The sequence below is a fragment of the Ursus maritimus genome, unplaced genomic scaffold (assembly GCF_017311325.1).
Source record: "Ursus maritimus isolate PB19 unplaced genomic scaffold, ASM1731132v1 scaffold_18, whole genome shotgun sequence".
NCBI classification, from domain to species: domain Eukaryota; kingdom Metazoa; phylum Chordata; class Mammalia; order Carnivora; family Ursidae; genus Ursus; species Ursus maritimus.
The window spans coordinates 31,236,360-31,256,237 of record NW_024424230.1 but is presented as its reverse complement, the minus strand read 5'-3'; the positions used below and the strand labels follow the sequence as shown (position 1 = coordinate 31,256,237).

General features: G+C 36.2%; 1 non-coding gene across 1 annotated transcript; it reads right to left on the bottom strand.

Annotated features, from left to right (window-relative positions):
* Positions 1 to 17,715: 17,715 nt before the first annotated feature.
* Positions 17,716 to 17,819, bottom strand: LOC121103293. The gene has a single exon (XR_005835451.1). It is a non-coding gene; the product is annotated as a U6 spliceosomal RNA (small nuclear RNA).
* Between the last annotated feature and the right edge of the window lie 2,059 nt (positions 17,820 to 19,878).

Genomic DNA, 19,878 nt, shown 5'->3' with positions numbered 1-19,878 from the left:
TTTATCCTAGGCAGCTAGAAAAAGTCAGTCAGCAATTTCTATGTTCTGTTCTAAAAATCTAACCAGTGAAATCCATGAATTCATTAGGTCTCCTCTGTATCTCCAATGATGCCACAGGCAATAGTATTGACAAACATATAGCCACTTCATAAAGGGGAATCTCTTATGTCTAGCCTCCATTCCACATGTTTTAGGTTTTTGTTACAGTGGTACTCCATTTCCAGGAACCAGTTCTGTTCCAGTTGTCCACTGCTTTGTGAGAAGCATTCTCAATGCTTGATTTCAAACAGTGATTTTACTTTATCTGATCATTCTGTGGCTTAACTTGTACAGGGCTCAGTTGACATTGAGCTGATAGCCAGGTGATCCACTGGGTACCTAATGGCTTCACTCATATGCTTAGCATCAGAGTAGCGATGGCTGAAAGAATGGGCTGATCTGAGCCTCTCTCCCTTTCCATGTAGTCTCAAGGCATTTCTAAGTATTGTCATCAGGGTAGCTGGACTTCTTACTTGGTGGCTTAGGACTCCAAGATAGAGTGTTCTGAGAAACAGTAAGTACTTACTTAAGGACTAGACCTAGAAAACGGCACAGTATTACTTCTGCTATATTCTCTTGGTGAAGCAGTCATGGAAACTGCCCAGATTCAAAGGCAGGGGACATAACCACCGCTGCCCCCCACCCCCAACCCCATCATCTCTCAATGGGAACAGTATCAAAGAATCCATGGCTATCTTTAATCTACCACAGAGAATACACACATACCAATATAATTCCTAACAAAGGTCTTTCAAAGAGGATTGATTTAGCTTGTACAATCATCCATAAGCCTACAAAAAAAGGTGGCAGTCTGGGTTATACATCTGCATGCATTTTTACTGGAGAAGATTAAGAATATATTTTGATCACTTAAGTGTTTTCCCTTTTTTTTCCCCTCAAAAATGACAAATATTTGAGGGGAAAAAAACATAACTTTTAGGTGGTAACACTTGGAAATTTCTATTTTACTTGATTTTTGGACATGTGCCAAAAAAAAATATCCTTAATACACCTTTTGTTCTTTGTCTCTTTCTCCTCATGGCTCTCCATTAACTATAGGAAAACTTTCCCAATCTTCTTACTCTGAAGGTCCATATTCATTTTCTCTGATCATTTCATTTTTTACGCTTTCACCTCCTATTAGTTTCTCTAAGGCTGACAAACTTCATATGTTATTCTTTGCTGCAAGCTAAGAGATCTGTCTCTTCCTGAAACTTTTGATCTGCTATCTCTTGCCTTGAAACCATCAAGCCTGCTGTTTTTATATCTTAATTGGTTTTCTTAATTTACCCATATTTATTCCCTAAAAGATGGCAGGATAATTTTTTCAATTTCCTCCAACTCTTACAGATTTCACAACGTTTGCATTTATACTATACTTTAAAAAAGGCATATTTCTTTTCATTTCCAATATTTCCTAATAAGGCTGCATTAACTTTTGCTCTGTTTCTCTCTAATACTTGAGCGTATTAACTTTTACTCTGTTTCCTTCTAATACTTGAGCATGATGACTATATAGATGAGGGAAAAAAAATGTAGAGCAGAGAATCTTATTTTTTTCCTTGTTAAAAAAAAGTTTTGCCTGACCAAAGCTTTATTTTCAGATGTTATTGGTTTCTTTTTTGTCTTGAACCTTAGTTTATCAAATCTAGAAATTGTGTGGGATTCTTGACCTACTATAATCCGGAAATATATTTAGACTGGGCTAAATGCTTCGGAAGAAAATAAGACTATGACCTCCTCTGAACTCTGTCCTATTTGTAGAATAAAAGCAAAGAGCAGTGCAGAAATGCAGAAACAATGACAGAAAACCTCTGAAGTAAACCTCAACTCAAAAAAACTTTTCTATAGATAGGGAAAGCCCATTTTATGTTATATTTTTTTCAAGTCCTCTATGGATTACTTCACTGTAATCCAGTATAATGTTATCAAGGACCAGAATAAACTGTTTTATGATTATTATATCCAGGCTGTGAGACTGGGACTAGAGAAAGGGAAAAAAAAAAAAAAAAAAAGCTAAACTAACCCTAAAAAAAAAAAAAAAAGTCAAATTTCCTTTAAGGATTGTTGTCATTGGATGATAATGGGAATCAAAAGGAAAGGTCACTGTTTCATGAGACTATTTTATGTTATCTCTTTTCCCTGATAACACACATATGCACATACACACACACACACAGACACATTTACACATATACTTGAAATGTTTAAGTTAAAGAATAAGGAATGCTTTTATCATTGTCATCAACATTAGAAATTCATTAAGGTATGCAAAGGACACATTGCTGAATACTGAGGATATGCTATTGTCAGGATAGAAATTAAGAGACATTTGTTGAGCATTTGCTGAATGCCCAACCTTATGCCGGGCATGTTCATTTGTGTTACCTTCATTATAATATGGCAATATTATACAGAAAAGAAACAGAAAGAGTTTGCCAAATAAATAATATAGATCATAAGTGACAAAATCTATAGAAAGTCAAAAGAAGGTTACCTTGATGAGTACTTACTCATAAAATATAGATTTTATAAGAAGGAAATGAAGCAATGCAAAATACCAAACTGAAGGGAATGACATTAGTTTGGACCCCACATAAGTCTGCTGGAGATCAAATGGTAGATCTTATTTTTTTTTAAGATTTTATTTATTTATTTGACAGAGCTAGAGACAGCCAGCGAGAGAGGGAACACAAGCAGGGGGAGTGGGAGAGGAAGAAGCAGGCTCTTAGCGGAGGAGCTGATGTGGGGCTCGATCCCATAACTCCGGGATCACACCCTGAGCCAAAGGCAGACGCTTAACCGCTGTGCCACCCAGGTGCCCCGGTATATCTTATTTTTGAAGCAAGACCAGGGCCAAGAGAGGTGCTTCCTCACATTATGCCACACAAGATCTTCTTCTGGAACCTAAAGAATACTTTCTTCTCTTCCAGTTGAGCTACTAAGGCAATGATCTTCAGAAGACGATGTTAATCCCTGGATAATTGTATTTGTCAGGAGATAGGAGACGCCCTGAGGTAACTACTTTGACTTGCTAGTGTCAGGATTCTAAATCTTACCTTCATTTCTACCTACAAAACTTACTTTTGTGCAGTCATACTTCTCTTTTATTATATAATGTACCCAGATAGACTTTTATTTTTATAGCTGCCATAGGGACTATGGTAAGAAAATTATAATATACTGCATTATACCACATGAGGGGTGGTAAACTATGGCCCACAAGCCAAATCCACTGACTGTTTCACACAGCCCACAAGGTAAGAATATTTTTTACATTTTCAGATGGTTGAAAAAAATCAAAAGAATATTTCACAACACTTGAGAATATATGAATTTCAAATTTCAGAGGCCACAAGTAAAGGTATGTGTGTGTGTTTCAAACAAGGCCATGCTCCGCTGTTTATCTATGGTCTATGGCTTCATTTGTGTTACTACAGCAGAGCTGGATAGATGGGACTGAGCTATATGGTCCACAAAGCTGTATTTGCATATTTACTATCTGGCCCTTTACAGAAAAGTTTGCTAACACTTGTAAGGCATATTCAAGTGATTCTCTCAAAATTGAAAATGTTCCTAAACTAATTTGCAATGTCTACCTTAGACAATGGAAGGCCTTAATGAATTCTTCACTGGAGTTGGGTTGAGGGTACTCTCAGACATAGAACTAATTCTTGCACTTGTGGACACCTCTGGTGACAGTGACTTTGGGATCTATATATTTGTCAATCAGGTGAAAACATGAAAAATTGGTTTGGAATAGAATACAGACTATTTTAAAGTTTCCTTTTGAATCTGTATAAATTGACCAAAAGGAACGGATTGATGAGGATTCTAAATTCAGTGAGAGGAAACGTTATCAATAGTTTTGCAATAAATTTCCCAGAAACATTGATGTTGGTGGAAAACAACAGTATTTACTTCTAAAAACAAAACAAAACTAAACAAACGCGCACGCGTGCGCGCGCGCGCGCACACACACACACACACACACACACACAAACCCTTTTGTTTGCTGACTTCAAGGCATTGCTCTAGGAAGCTTTTAAACTCCCCTGTTTTGGGTAGCATGCTTTTACCTAATGGCATAAACAGGATACTTTCTCTTAGTTCAAAAGTGATTATAGGGGTGCCCGGGTGGCTTAGTCGTTAAGCGTCTGCTTTTGGCTCAGGGCGTGATCTGGCATTCTGGGATCGAGCCCCACATCAGGCTCCTTTGCTGGGAGCCTGCTTCTTCCTCTCCCACTCCCCCTGCTTGTGTTCCCTCTCTCACTGGCTATTTCTCTCTCTGTCAAATAAATAAAATAAAATCTTTATTTAAAAAAGTGATTATATCCATTTCCTTGGGTGTGTTGCCTCCTCAAATTGCTTCTAATTCACCAGTCCTTGATCATTAGAATTCTCTTATTTCCCACAGGACTGAGATTCTGAACCTAACTTCCTAAAATAATTTGCCTATTGGAAAGATGTCCATGGGATGCTCAGATAGCATAGCCACCAAAGTCACTTTGGAATTTTCAACTGATATCATAACAAAACAATTTTGAAGAGACAGGCTGCCAAGCAACCTTAGAAAGTAGCACTGCCAGGGATCCAGATAATATCAAGGTGACATTTGTAAGTACAGAAAAAGTAGTACAATGAGTTCACATATTAACCACTTATGAAAAGAATGTTGTGATGTTGCATTTCCAACCTCCAAACAAATTCAAAAAAGTAAGTAAGCCCAATTATTGTAAAATAAATCAGATCACTACCATATATTATTATAATGTAGAGATAATGAGGGATAATAAAAATAGCTTATCATATTTCTATCTTGTTCATCTCAAACTAGGTAGATTATCTCTAAGTTCCATCAACTTATCCCACCATTCATTCATTGGTTCTCATTCTTTCTTCTGCCTGGAATTATTCACACTTTCCCTTTTCTATTATATACAACAAGATGGCTCTCAGACAATTGGGAACAGCTAGGGATTAGAAAAAAACAGAACCAAGTGGTAAATCAAAAGGGCAATTGTTCAGGTCAGGTTCTAGGCACGGGTAGGAAACTCAATAAAAATAATCTTGAGTAAAAAATTTATACTAAATAGAAATAGAGGTAAGAAGACAAGTTTAGGTAGGAGGAGGGATTAGGGATGACCAGAGAGTTGGTTCAGAAACATAATCAAGGAAGTCCAGAAGAAAACTACAGTAAGGACAAATGGACTTGAAGTTTACACATCAAGAGTGCAGATTCTCCCTTTGTAAATTCCCTGTATGGGCCTGGCAAATTCCAAAGAGTAAATTTTGTTGAGGCCCGCCTCTTACTTATGCTGAGGGACTTGATAAGCATTCTATTTAATTTTTTTTTCCTAGTAGTTTTGACAATTTTCTTTCTCTGATATATCATAAGATGCTCTCACATTCCAGACGCCTGACAAACAATGGTAGGATAACCCTTATGCAAGAAATGCTTTGCAGTTGTGTTAAAGAACATGGGCCTACAGGAAGACTAATTCTGCTACTTAGACTTGGAAAACTATTTTCCATTGGAATATTAAACTTAAAAAGAAATTTTTCTCATAATTACTGTACTGGAAATTATAGTTATTATTTAGTAGACTCAATATAGTGATTCTGAAATTAAACATCGTATCTTAAACTTCTGGCAAAAAAATGGTGAGACATTTATTATCTTCTTCCTCAAATTAACTATAACAGAAATGCTATTTGAGAACTACCCTTCTTGTCAGATTATAGTAAAAGTGATTCCACATTCTGTGAAGCTTTTAGAGTCTGATTTGTGTTACTATGACATATAGGCTGGGGGAGGTGTTGGAGAGGTGGCTATAATTTCAAGGATGCTTCTGGCCTTGAATTATTCTTTTTTATTCTACTTCTGGCCAGCACTGCATCTTCAAAATTTGAAACTGGGCCAAATACATGAATTAACAAAAATATACCAAAAGCCAAAATGCACTCACACCAAGCATCCATGAGATGGTAACTTTTTTCCAATTGAGGGAAATCATCTTGCTGGTTCTTCTCACCCTCTTTCATTTTCATTTCTCTACCTGCCTCCTGAACAAATCATCTCTTCTTAGCTCCTATTCCTAAAAGTACATATCAAAACACACTTGTCCAAGAAAGAGATTGTTAAAAAAAGTAAAATGATCTGCCTACTTTACGACACTCTGAGCTCTAGATGAAGCCACACTACTAGAAAAAGAAAAAGAAAACAAAAATGTATACAACAATAATATGTACAAGAAACAAAGATATGGTCACAACCTCAAACCATAGTGAGCATTGATTTATATAGCAACATCTGAACATGTCAAGGGATCTATGCTTGCATAGATTTTGAGAAAGATTCAGATATCCCTGCAATCAAAATAGGTCACTCTCCTAGTTTCTACAGACAACACTGTTCAGTATGGTGGTGCTTCTTGACTTGGGTGAGCTGGAAGAGAACAGAGTAATGCCTTAGAGGGAATTGAGATAGGTGAGATGAACCAACGAGCTGAGAAGTAGCAGAGCTAGAACTTAAACCAAGTTCTGTCTGGTACTGGGTATACATTCCTTCCACTTAAAAAGAAAATGGAAATTGGATGCAAGTGTCATCTTTTAGTTTCTATTTAGGTTATTAATGGCTGAGTTTTCACATATAGAAAACTGACTTTTGCCTGCTGAATGTCTAACTCTTTAGTTGTCTACCTCTTAAATGTGTTTAACTCTGCTTAACTCTTTAAAATGGTGTTACGAATGATGGCGGTGATTATGATGGTGGTGGTGATGATAACGAGGTGACAGTTAATAAGACTATGTTCACATATTTTATTGAGATTGTAAAATCTATCTTTTTGTTTAATATACAATTCAACAAGGTAGATATTACTATTGTTTTCCACTTTGTGGATGAAAAAAGTAAGGCCTTATAAAGATTACATATCTTTCTAGGATCATACAACAACTAAATGGCAGAGCAACTTCCTGATCTCAAGTCAACCTGACACCAAAAAGCATCTTTCTTAACACTATGTTAGGCTTCTACTTGCAGGTAAACCTTCGTTACTCTGATGCAAATAAGGGTTCATCTTATCCATTCAAGCTACCTAAAATTTATGTTGTCATCTCATATCTCAAAAGTCTTTACTAATTCCATTATGTTGGAAGAATTAAGAATAAATCCTATAGTTTTATTCTTAAGATATTGCACAATCTAAACTTGGCCTTTCTCTCCCTTTGATCCCATTGTATATACCTTCTGATACAGTCAAATGACCCTTTCACTGTTTCCTCAGGGCACTGTGCACACTTTTAGCTTGGCAGTTTTTCCTTACACCTTGTATTTTATCCTGAATAGTCTCTATTCTTGTTTTAAAATACTACACAGTCTTAATAATCTAGTTTTATAATCCCTCCCTTCCAAGAATTTTCATAGGCTAATCCATCCTATTATTCCACCCCTGAAATTACAGCATTTAATATCTCTGTTACTCTTTAGTTCCACTTAACTTCATAGAGCCTCAGGAATTATAAACATCTTATAGTGTTATTTAACTTTAAGAAATATATAAAAATTCAATTCATTTTTCAATTATAACCTAATTGAGGTTGGGGACACTGTTTTATGTATCTAGTCTTCCCTGTAGCATCTAGCACTATGGCTTTTTCCAGTGAATGAAGCATAATGATTTGTTGATTTAATTTTATATACAGAATATATGAGTTCAGAATTTGTAGGAAAAAAAATCTGTATTTCCAAATTTATATTTGTTAAAAGGTAAATATAACATTGCATTTGCTTAATTTTAGCAGCAAATTAATTTTGAAAAGAAAAACAGGTTATTAAGATTGTGATTATATTATATCATTATAATATTTGTAGCAGACGGCTTCTGGCATGGCTTCAAATAATCCCTTACTCTAGATATTCATGTCCTATGCACTTCTCTTCCCCTTAAGTATGGGCTAGATATGGTGTCTTGTTTCTAATGAATAGAATATGGTAAACGCAATATGATGTCACATCGGTGATTCATTTATATAAGACTGTGACTTTCATTTTGCTGGTAGACTTGCTCGCTTGCTGGCTTTGATGAAACAAACTGTCATGTCATGTCATAGAGGCCCATGGGGCAAGGAACTGAGGTCAGCCTCTACCAATTGCCAGGAATGAAATGAAGCCCTCAGTCCAACAGTCTACAAAGAATTGAATCTTCCTAAAAGACAGGTCAGTAAGCTTGGAAGTGGGTCCTTCCGCAGGTGATTTATAGTGAGAACCCAGCCCTTGACTACAGTATTGCCAGAGACTCTGAAGCAGAGGATTCAGCTAATCTCTTCCTGCGCTCTTCGCCCACAGTAACAGAAATGATACATGTGTTGTTGTTTTAAGTCATTAAGTTTTGAGATATCTTATTCATTAAACAACTTTATTTCTTTCACATATATTTGCATGGCTTAACTTCCATAAAACCTATAACTGAAACTTTTAAATCTTGATTTGTTGCAGTCCATATTCTCTGCCTGAGCAAGAGTATTATCAGCCATATATTTTGATTCTGAGTAAAACTGAGAAGAGTTTATACCTGTTATATCTCATTTCAAAGTTACAAAAATGCTGTGAGGTAGATTGATAAGGGGAGACAGATGTCTATATTATTGCCATTTTTAGAAGACACTAACACTAATAAAGGGTTAAGGTGTATAGAAAAGAATGAACCATATGTCTATAAAGTGAAGGTGAAGGTGAAATTATATTTTAAGGTATTCACATCCTATGAGCAACTGCCTCTTTCACAAATGTTTTTGGCTTCTCCTACTCATTAATGGAAAAATATACAGAAAGAAAATGGACTATAATTGTGTGTGTGTGCACATGTGTGCACATGTGTGCACATATGTATAGCTAAAACAGCATCATCATCGTTTTATTTGAGAATATTGCACTTCCCCTAAGTGTAAGCATCTAGCCTTCCACTCTCCAGGGAACTGAAAGAATCAAACCATTTGCAGCATGATAGGCTGGGTGAAATTTGAGATTCCCACAAATGATTTGTTCTCCTGAGACTAACCCAGCATTGTTGCAGATAAAGGCTGAAATGAAATATCTGCCCCTCCCTGGGTAACTATGTAAAATCACAGAGGAGTGCCAAGGAAGACTTTGTAGTTTTCCCCAGCATTTGTTTTCACAACTTTTTGTGCCACTGAGCAAATATTTAACACAGAGAAAAATAACAGCAATTTGTCCTAACTAGTAAGAAACTCAACATGTGATGCTAAGTTATACTAGCTTTCTGGAGACTCAACATATTGAGTTAATAATGTGTGTGTGTGTGTGTGTGTGTGTGTGTGTGTGTGTTCTTACACACTTAAATCAACAAAGAGTATATAACCTCAATTTAGGTATTTATAAAAAATGCCAGAAAAAAGTATTAAAACTAAAAAAATATTAAATGCAGCATATATGTATATGTATGTATATATGTGTGTATATACAGAAAATATATAAACAAATTATGTGTGTGTGTGTGTGTGTGTGTATCTCCAATATGTTTTTTTTTAAGATTTTTGTTTATTTATTTGTCAGAGAGAGAGGCAGAGACAGAGCACAAGCAGGGGGAGGGGCAGGCAGAGGGAGAAGCAAGCTCCCCGCTGAGCAAGGAGCCCAACGCAGCACTCGATCCCAGGACTCTGGGATCATGACCTGAGCCAAAGGCAGACGCCTAACCAACTGAGCCATGCAGGCGTCACTCCAGTATGTTTTTTAACCAATAGTTCATTTATTAATCCAGACATCATTGCTGGGGCTAAATATGATCAAGAAATGACAAAGCTCTCTGGAACCTTCAAGGACTCCTTAAGCACTAAGTAATGAGGAATCAGTACTAGTGTGGAGCTGGCCATGTGAGATATGGGCAGACACGATGTACTTCTTGGGTCTTACATTAAAGGGCTCAAACCCAACAGTATCATTCCCTTTCAGCATTATTTCTTACTCTTTGTCCTGGAAAAACTGTTTCTAAAATAATAACCACCTCCCCATCTACCTCCCCCCAAAAATTATATGTTTAAGTCAGATTTCATGCTTTATTTCTTTGTTTTTTCTTATGTTAAGGGTAGGACCTATAACATATGTGTTTTCTACATTGGATCATGCCCTAAATTATTCATTCAGCAATTACTTTATACCTTCTCCAGTACTTAGAGAGCCTTTCAGAGGGACAGCAGTCAAATTTGGGAAGGTGGTTTTGTCAGTACTTAAAACAGTAGCCATTATGCTGAGAATTTTCTACTTTACACCCTACTCAGAAAATGATTAAAATAATTAAATTCTGGATTGGACCTCAATTTCTTACTTACTGCCTGAATTATGATAATCCCTGCATCCCTGCAGCTAGCTATACCTTCATTTTATGGGAGAAATAGTTCCTACAAATGATCAATTTTTGTACATCGTCTCATAATTTATTGCTCTGTGAAAATCTACTCTTTGGAATAATTTCTTTTGGAAATTCTATCTGATGAATAATTATTTTCAACTTATTTTGTGTTTAATGATCTATGTATTAGGGGACTCTAGCTACTATACAAACAAATCCTCACATATGTTAGTTTTAACGAAATAAAAGAGTAACCTCTTACTTAGGTAAGGGTCTGACGTAGGTGTTTCTTGTTTGCAGGCAGCTCTCCCCTGTGGGTTGTGACCCAGAGACCCAGTATTCTTGTACTTCTTGGTTCCACCTTCCCCTACTGACTTGTGAGTTCTGTCTGAATGCCAGTCAGTGGCTGATATGAGAAACAGGGAAGAAGGTATACCTCCATTCCACTCCTAGCCACATGGTTACCCCTGAATACAAGGGAACTGGGAAATATCTCCAGCTGTGCATCTGCTTCCTGCCACAGCTCNAGGGAAAGAAAAATATGGGATGGGAAATACAAATATTTGAAAGTCACTAGCTCTCTCTGTTTTTAAACTTCATCCCACAAACATGAGTATTCAATTGTATACATTCTTATACTGGATTATACTTAATTTTCTTGGTGCTTGATGGTTTCTGTAGGAAATTACAAGCAGCTATAAGGCAGGAACCATGATTTACTCAAGGTACCTCATACAGTCTGGGGCTTGCTGAAGGCACTTTCCATTACTGATAGAGAAGCCCCACCCTTCTAATCCTTTGTACTCACACCGTGTACCTAGGCTTCAATGGCAAGTGGCAGCTAACAAGTTATTCTCTCCATTCTAACGAGAGAGTTGTATTCTCCTCAAAAACCTTGAGTTTACCCATGGTAGTCTTCAAGTATTCTGGCTAATAACTCCACAGCTCCTAGAATTCCAAGACAAAATTGCCATAAGCATGTGCTCAAGTTGTCAAAGTATAGGAATGGCACACAAAGTCTTTGTGCTTGTAGTAGGTGTAGTTTGGTTTGGTTTTGTCTTCTAATGAAATATGTGCATAAATAAGGCAAAGGGAAGTTTCTGCATTATGATCATAATGTTACTAACAAACATACTTTGCATTTTCATAGTGTTTGTAGAGTGTTTTTTACTTTCAAGGCACTTCCATGGTGTTTATTATATTTACTTTTTAAAACTATCTGGTGCTATAGGAAAATGTGTATTATTATCTCCAATATAGTATGAAGACATTTTAGCCCAGTGTGGACAAGTTAATTTCTCATATTAATATAAATTAGTGCTGACACTAATACTAGAATGATGTTTTTGGGTTCACGAACTACTTGTTTTTCGCAAAATGCAACAAATTATGAGCTCTTTGACAGTAGGGTTATATGTGCTTCAATTTTCATTACCTATTTGTACTTTGAAAAAACATGTTTTAATTAAAGAACCTATGTGTATGCGGACAGTGGTGTTAGTGATTACAGTTTAGCATGTCTACCACCCATTTGATTTTTCACCTTTCCCCTCATGGGCACCCAGAACACATCTCCTCTTGAATTACTTTAACAGGTCCAAGGAGGACATGAATTACAATACTGTGAATATATCCAGTGTTATTTATAACGCAGAATTTTCTTGCTGCACTATGGGATGGTTCCTAGATTTTTTTTCTCTTGACCTGAATGCTAAGATCAGGAATGTGTCCTAAATATTTTAGTACCCTTTAGAACTTTATTATAAAAGTATAATCAAATTGGGAAGTTTTCTCTCTTCTTAAATTGCAATGATTTTTTTTGCTTAATGAGTGCCATGTGTTTACTCTTCCTTTGTGAAGTAAGACTTATCTTTAATGTTCTAATTTTAAATTGAGTTTCAAGAGAGCCTCAGCTTGTTAATTAGTCTTCCAGGATTCAGTGGTCAAGGTTGTATTCCCTCAAGCCAATCCCTTCACCATTTTAGAAGCAGCAGTTGTATTCTCCTCTCAGCCTTCATTTTCCAGACTAAGAGTCCCTAACTCTTTAGACTGTTCCTCTGAGGATATGTTACACACATAAATCAGGTTTCCAAGGAAGCTAAAAGAGGTAATTATTATTTGCATTTTGGGCATTTAAAAACTCAAAGCTCAGAGGTGAGGATACTTAATTCTAGCTACTTCACCAAATTATAAATTTCTCTTGGGAGCACAGTTCCTTCTGTTTGTTTTATCTACATCTTTACTCCTTAAGATTCTGGCGATACAACCATACAAATAACCCTGACTCTAGGGTTCTTAATAAAAAATACATTAGGACCCACCAATTTACTAATCCCAACTCTAGTTTCTAGGTCCATTTTAGTCAAGGAAAGTACACTTGTACTATTATCTAGGGGATTATATTACCAAAAGAAGGAGAATTTTTGGAACACTGAGGTGACAAATTTCCTTTTGCCTTCTACATTACAAAAAAGTATTTTCATCTGAATTATATGGATCCACACCCACCTCTCTTAGGTTAATAGGTACAATTCAGGTATACTGAGAATAATCATCTTTCCCAACCTGAATGGTTTCCTATGGTTTAGTTGCTACCAAAGGACAAAGCAGAAATGCTTTTCAAGGTCTTTTTTAGAGTTTAAACCAAATTTAAACCATTTTTTTTCTTCTTTGGCCTGAAAGTTACATTTTAATTACAGTGCAATAATTTGAGGAAGACTGGTAATAGGGAAAACTTTTAGACCTTTTGTTCTTTAGTGCAGTCAAGGGAAACCTCATTAGAGAGGATTTTCTTAGTTAGCAGGGCTTCGAGGTTAATGAGCTGTGAGTGATAATATATAGTAGTAATCCCTCCTGGCAGTAACAGGTTGTATTTTATACATTCCTTAATCTCAATAGGAAAGGAGGTGATGGGAGAGGGTGAGAAGGAAACCAATTTAAGGGGCCTGGGGATGTTCCAAAAATCCCACTCCTGGTATGAATCATAATTGAAAACTTCACATATTTAAACCTGAGAAGCTGAAAGATGAGTGGGTAAAAAACATTTCTCCATAAACTGATTTTGGTGACAAAATGGTGTCCTGCTGTGATTCCAAAGATGCACTGAATGAGGTTCCCCAAATCTGGCATCACCAAGGCTAATTTCCTTTTGATGTCACAAGAAAGAGCCAGCAAAGTTTAGAGTCATATATCTTGGATCAGTTTGATAGAGATGATGGACAATGAAACTAGAAGAGGGCAGTGTTAATAAGGGGATGTCCCGAGCTGAACGCAATTTTGGCGGTACGATTTATATGACATAATTCCGCAGTGGGTTAGCTCTGAAATGGACTGATGCTTCATCCGGTGGCCTTATTTTCAGAGTCAGTATAGTGGTCCTTAAGAACTTTTTATGCTCATCCTATTTGGCACTTTCTTTGTGTTGGGAACCCTCTAGAAATCAATTCAGTTCACACCTTAAGTTTAAAGAGACAGAACTGCCTTTCCGAGCAAGGTTCAGATTTCAATTGGCTGAGCCACAACGTCATCATATTTGTGTGACATTAGATGCCTTTATGAAAAGAAAGCAAAGGAAAGAAGGAAGAAGGAAGTTCCCCTTCTCCTCCTTTGCTAGGTTCGCTTTCATAGGTTTGCATTTTAGAACTGCCATCAATTATTTATACTTTCAAAGAAATAAAGTTCAAAATCCTTGTCCTGACATTCAAGGTGATCCATGATTTGATACTAATTGTTCCATTTTATTTCCCATTTCTTTCCTTTGTTAGAAACAAGCTAGAATACTGATTTTCTCCCAAACATACAAAGCCCTTTTCCACCTTCACTCATTAGGTTACTGTTGCCTGGAATATTCTCCTTCACTTCTAGTTATCTGCCTCCTATTCTTTAGGATCTAGTCTAAAAATAATCAATCAATAAAATAAACCAATATACTTACATTCTCATGAAATCTTCCTTATAATTCTATTTAGAAAAAAGAGAAAAAAATTCTCCCTTCATTATCTCATGAAGTACTCTTCTTGTGGATACGTATGAAGATATTTTGGGGAAAAAATTGAAAGTGCTTAATGAGTCAAAGGCACTTCTCAACTTACTGGTGTTAAAGCTCCTTTTTCATAAAATAAATGGTATTTTAACACTGAAAACTTAAAAAAAAATCATCTTAGAACAAAAGACAAATTTATGATTCCCATAGATTTTATATCATGAAAAAACAAACGTATCTTCCTTCCTTTCTTCTTTCCTTACTTATTTTATTAAATTTTATTCATTTGTTCGTTCATTGATTTTACCATGAATGTATGAAGATTTAACTACTCTCCAGTCTCCTGCAAGATTCTTGGATGAGTTTCTTAGAGAAGAAAATTTATCAAGCTGAGAAATTACTGAGAACATTATCAGTGTTTCTCTCCCTTGGTATGTCTTGGAGAAACCCTGCCAAATACTTCTTCAAATATTTGAAGCCCCTTGTTGAGGCTTCACATTGACAGAAAATTCCTTTTTTTGTATATTTCTAAGAATGTGATAAGACAAAAAACTTTTTTTTCCAGCCCACGGCTAGACACAAGAGACACCAAGAACACTCTATAGATTGAAATGCATGCCTACTTTGCTTTACTCAAGGAGACTAGTGAGTATCAGGGTCTGTCAGGGCCCTCTATCCTGCACTCCAGCTACTCTTACTCAAATCTCCGGAATGCAGGGCTGAGCCTGACTATGCTATGCTTCTTTATCTTTCTAAGACCTAAATTACAAAATCAATTGCTGGTCTTCTACCATTTACTTGAAGTAGCTCTTCTCTTTCAAACCATAGAAAACCTTCTTTATAACACTCAAGAGTTTATATTAACTCTGAGTTATTATCTCTGTTTTTCCATGTTGATTTGGGACTTTTGGTGATTTCTAAGACACACCTGTAAGTGACTGCTTCAGCAGGAGTTGGATCGATGACTTAGTCATTTAATTTTACAACCTTTCTTTTGTGTTCTCAGTATTTCCTGGGTCAGGATTTAATTGGGAGAATAGGCATTGATTGTTCCTTTGAAAGGAAAATTATAGATCAATAGAAAGTATATATATATATATATATATATATATATATATATATATGCCATTTTTCTACAGTTTTTAATGGGATACAGTTTTTGAGATGAAAATCTGGATGGTTAGGGCAATTTCTTCCTTTTTCCTCACAGTCATAATTTTGACCTTTTTGGTGCTCAAGAATAAAAGAAAAAGGTTTAGTACGCTTAAATTAAATAACATATTCTACACAAATCTTACATTCTTGATTTAGAAGAATCTCTCTTTAAGAGAGGGACATTTTGGCAATGGGATAGAATTTTGTTACCATTGCAGGCATGTCCTTAAAGAATTCTTATTCCTTCAACCACTCTTGGATAAAGTAGTTACCTAGCATTTTATAAGAAAAAAATTAAAAATAAGTTCCAGAACACTTCCTAGCAGTTAATGTTAATAAGATCTTGCTCCTTCAGTAGATCAACAGAATATTTTACAGGGTACTGTATATTGCTGAGCACACTGAGAGTAACTGCTAGAAGCCACACTTCACCAGAACTCAAAAGACTGGTAAGTACAAAACAGAAGAGATAAAGACATGTATGAAGCTTCCACATGACCTTAAAAACTGTGTATGTTCTACCTATAATCCTTTTCTTTAGATTCCTGTATCTGTTGCCATGCCTTTTATCATAAATAAAATCTCGTAGATACTCTATACATGATATATTTTTTTCTTTTATTCATTGATTAAGTTTGAATACTGATCTTGATGTCTCCTTAACTTGAAGTATAAGAACAAATATGGTTGGAAAAGGGAAGGATGCCAAGGGTGAGCCCATTGTGCTATTGGTTCTGGGCCAAATGCTTCAGGTTTATCTTAAGCCTTTTCCCCCTCCAGTGGCAATAAAACTATTACCAGAGTGGTTTTCTTAGACATAGAGGAAATGAACCTATAACATTTCTTGAAATTAATCCATTCCCAAATTTTGTTGTATTTACTTTACTTAAATTACCAGCATTAACAATTAATCTGTTCCCAAATGCCATTTGGAATCATGTCACTAAGTTTTCTGGATTAATTCTAATTTTATTTTATGTATTTGTTTTTGAAAATACTGCTAACACTGTATATAATGAACTATTAACGTAGAATTACTTGAGTTCTCTTTGATTCAATCCTCTTATTTACAAAGTGTCCATCTATTCTGTTCTAAATCACTTACCAGGTACTACAGCGAAGTAAAAGAAATGTTAAATGTAATGATTATTCCTAAAGAAAGAGATCTGGTCTTGAGTCCGGGTTTTAGAAAGGATTTCTCCTTCCCATGCTCGACTCATACTAACCCATAATCAATTCCTTTCATCCTGCTCTCCAGAATATATTTCCATTTCTGTTACTTCTCTACAGCTCTATCACTGCCATGCTCATTCGCACCACTAACACTCTTTGCCAGGACAAAATAAATAGTTTCCTGAATGTCCTACTTTATCCTATATCTGCCTTCTCTGCCCTATAGTATTTGTGTACCCAAATAACCAGTCATCTTTAGAAATTTTCAAAATAGATCATGGTCTCCCAGTGCCTTAAACTTTCCAGTCATTTAAATTAAAATCCTAACTCCATTCTTAGGCTCCATGATTGTTCTTCTGACCTCATAGCCTATAATATTGCCACTTAGTATGCACAGTGTCACTTCGGAGCAAGTCAGAATCTCTGGGATGAGGCCCAGGAATTGATGCATTAATAAGTCCTCCATGTGATCCTGATGCATGCTAGAATTTGGGATCATTGTCCCATAACCTTTTTTCCCTTGTTGGGTATGCTCCAACCCTACAGGATTTCTTTCTTCTCTTTGAACCAGTGAATCCAATTCTGTTTCTTTAACCCTCTATCTGCTTGGAATGTATCTACCCCTGAACTTTGCATGGCTTTCTCCTTGTCAGTCAGGTGCCTACTAAATGCTATGCCTTCAGAAATGTTCCCCTGACTATGCTATCCAACACTGTTCTCCTCATCCCTCTCTTCTACATTAAGTTCTTGTTTTCTTTCTTTTTTTTAAGTTTTTACTTAAATTCCAGTAAGTTAACGTACAGTGTAATATTAGTTTCAGGTGTACAATACAGTAATTCAACATTTCCATACAACACCTGGTGCTCATCACAACAAATGAACTCCTTAATCCCCGTCATCTATTTAACCCCTCCACCCACCCACCTCCCTTCTGGTAAATCAGTTTGTTCTGTCTATAGTTAAGAGTCTGATTCTTGGTTTGCCTCTCCCCCCCCCCAAAATATGGAATGCTTCATGAATTTGCATGTCATCTTTGCACATGGGCCATGCTAATCTCTGTATCATTCCAATTTTAGTGTATGTGCTGCCAAATCGAGCATGGTTCTTGTTTTCTTAATAATGCTTACTACTAATTCGTCTTGTTTCTTTGTTTATGTATCAGTCGTGATATTAGACTGGAACTGAGGTCCTAAAAATGAAAAAAAAACAAGATAGCCTAAAATGGGGTAAAATACTATATACAGCACTTGTAATAGAAGGTTAGAGAAAATTAGTTTGTACCTTGGGAGATTATTTCAGCTCCAGTGTATAAAATAAGTTTGAGAGGCCTAGAAAAGGGCTGTGTGATAGAAAGTTTGAGTGTGAAGGAGGCTGATGTGTTCTGGGTCTCACTCCTTTTATTAGGTAAGGACAGTCATTTTTTTTTTTTTTTTTTTATCCTCTGGCAGAGGATCCCACAGAATTCTCTTTGAGAGTTACTATGTGTTCCCTGCAGTGTGTGGGACTTTGGATTTATGTCTGAGAGAATCTCAAGTGTGAGAGATAAGCTGGTTATCTATTCTGACAGTGAAGCGAAAGAAAGGAAAGTGGTTGGCTGCCTTGGGCAATCTGTGCTCCTACACTTTGAAGAGGAAAAGGATGCATGATAAGCACTTCCTTTAGGCCACATGGTGTTCCCTTAAATCCCACCCAAAAGTTCTATGAGAAAAGGCAAAAGAACTTAGCAGAAAGAACCAAAAGGTCCTTGTGAATGGCCACAGGCTAAGGAAGATCCTTTGAACAACCAGATGTAAGAGAATTTATCAACCACATAAAGGGAAAAACAGGTCTCCCAAGAGTCTACTCGAGCAAGAGTCAATTTTACCAACCTGCCCAGCCAAGATAGAATGAACTATGTCACATTATTAGTCAGACAAGGACTCCACTCACCATTATGCTTCTCCCTTTCTAGTTCTGATCCTGGAAGGATCAGCATAAGTCAAAGTTAACAAACTGGAAGAAGAATAAGCTATTCACAAGCCAGGGTCATGCAGATACCAGCTGCAGTGCAGATGATACTCTTCCTCCATTATGAAGGACTTGGCCTGCAGCCTACTGGGTTAGTAAAGAGGAGTAACCATAATATTGAATAAAATGTAGGCTTTGATACATACTGTATTTGGACTTACTAATTATCATAAGGTCTGATATATATATATATATATATATATATATATATATATATCGTCATGTTATCTTCAAACAGGCATAATTTTAGTTCTTCCTTTCTGATTTGCATCCCCCCCTTTTTTTTTCTTGCCTAGTTGTTCTAGCTAGGACATCCAGTACTATATTGAATAAAAGTGGCAAGAGTGGCATCCTTGTCTTGTTCTTGAACTTTGAGGAAAGGCTTGTAACTTTGCACCACTGAGTCTGATGTTCGCTGTGGGCTTGTCATAAATGGTTTTTATTACATTGAAGTACAATCCTCCTATATGTTGTTGAGAGTTTTTATCATGAAAAGATGTTGATTTTTTCCAATACTTTTCCTACACCTATTGAAATGATCATATAATTTTTATTTTTCATTCTACTAATGCGATATATCACATCTATTGATTTATGTATATTGAATCAGCCTTGCATCCCAGGGCTAAATCCCACTCGATCATACTGTATGATCCTTTTAATGTACTCTTGAATTTAGTTTGTTAGTATCTATGTTCATCAGGAATATTGGCCTATAATTTTATTTTCTTCTAAGTGTCCTTGTCTGACTTCTGAATATATATTGGAAGGAAACAAAAATTAGTGTCCTGAAGAGATATTTGTACTCCAATACCTATTGGTATATTCTAAATGTCCTCCCATAGTTAAATGCATTAAAAAATGTGAGACACACACACACACACACACACACACACACACAGAGGAATGTTATTCAGCCATAAAAAAGCAGAAAATCCTGCCCTTTGCAACAACATGGATGAAACTGGGGGGCATTATGATAAGTTAAGTAAGCCAGACAGAGAGACAAATGCAGCATGACATTACTTATATGTAGAATATTTTTAAAAATTATAATAATAAAGCCAATTTCATAGAACCAGAGAACAGAATGGTGGTTCCCACAGCTTGGGGGTGCGGGGAGAATAGGGAGATATGATAAGAGGGACTTTT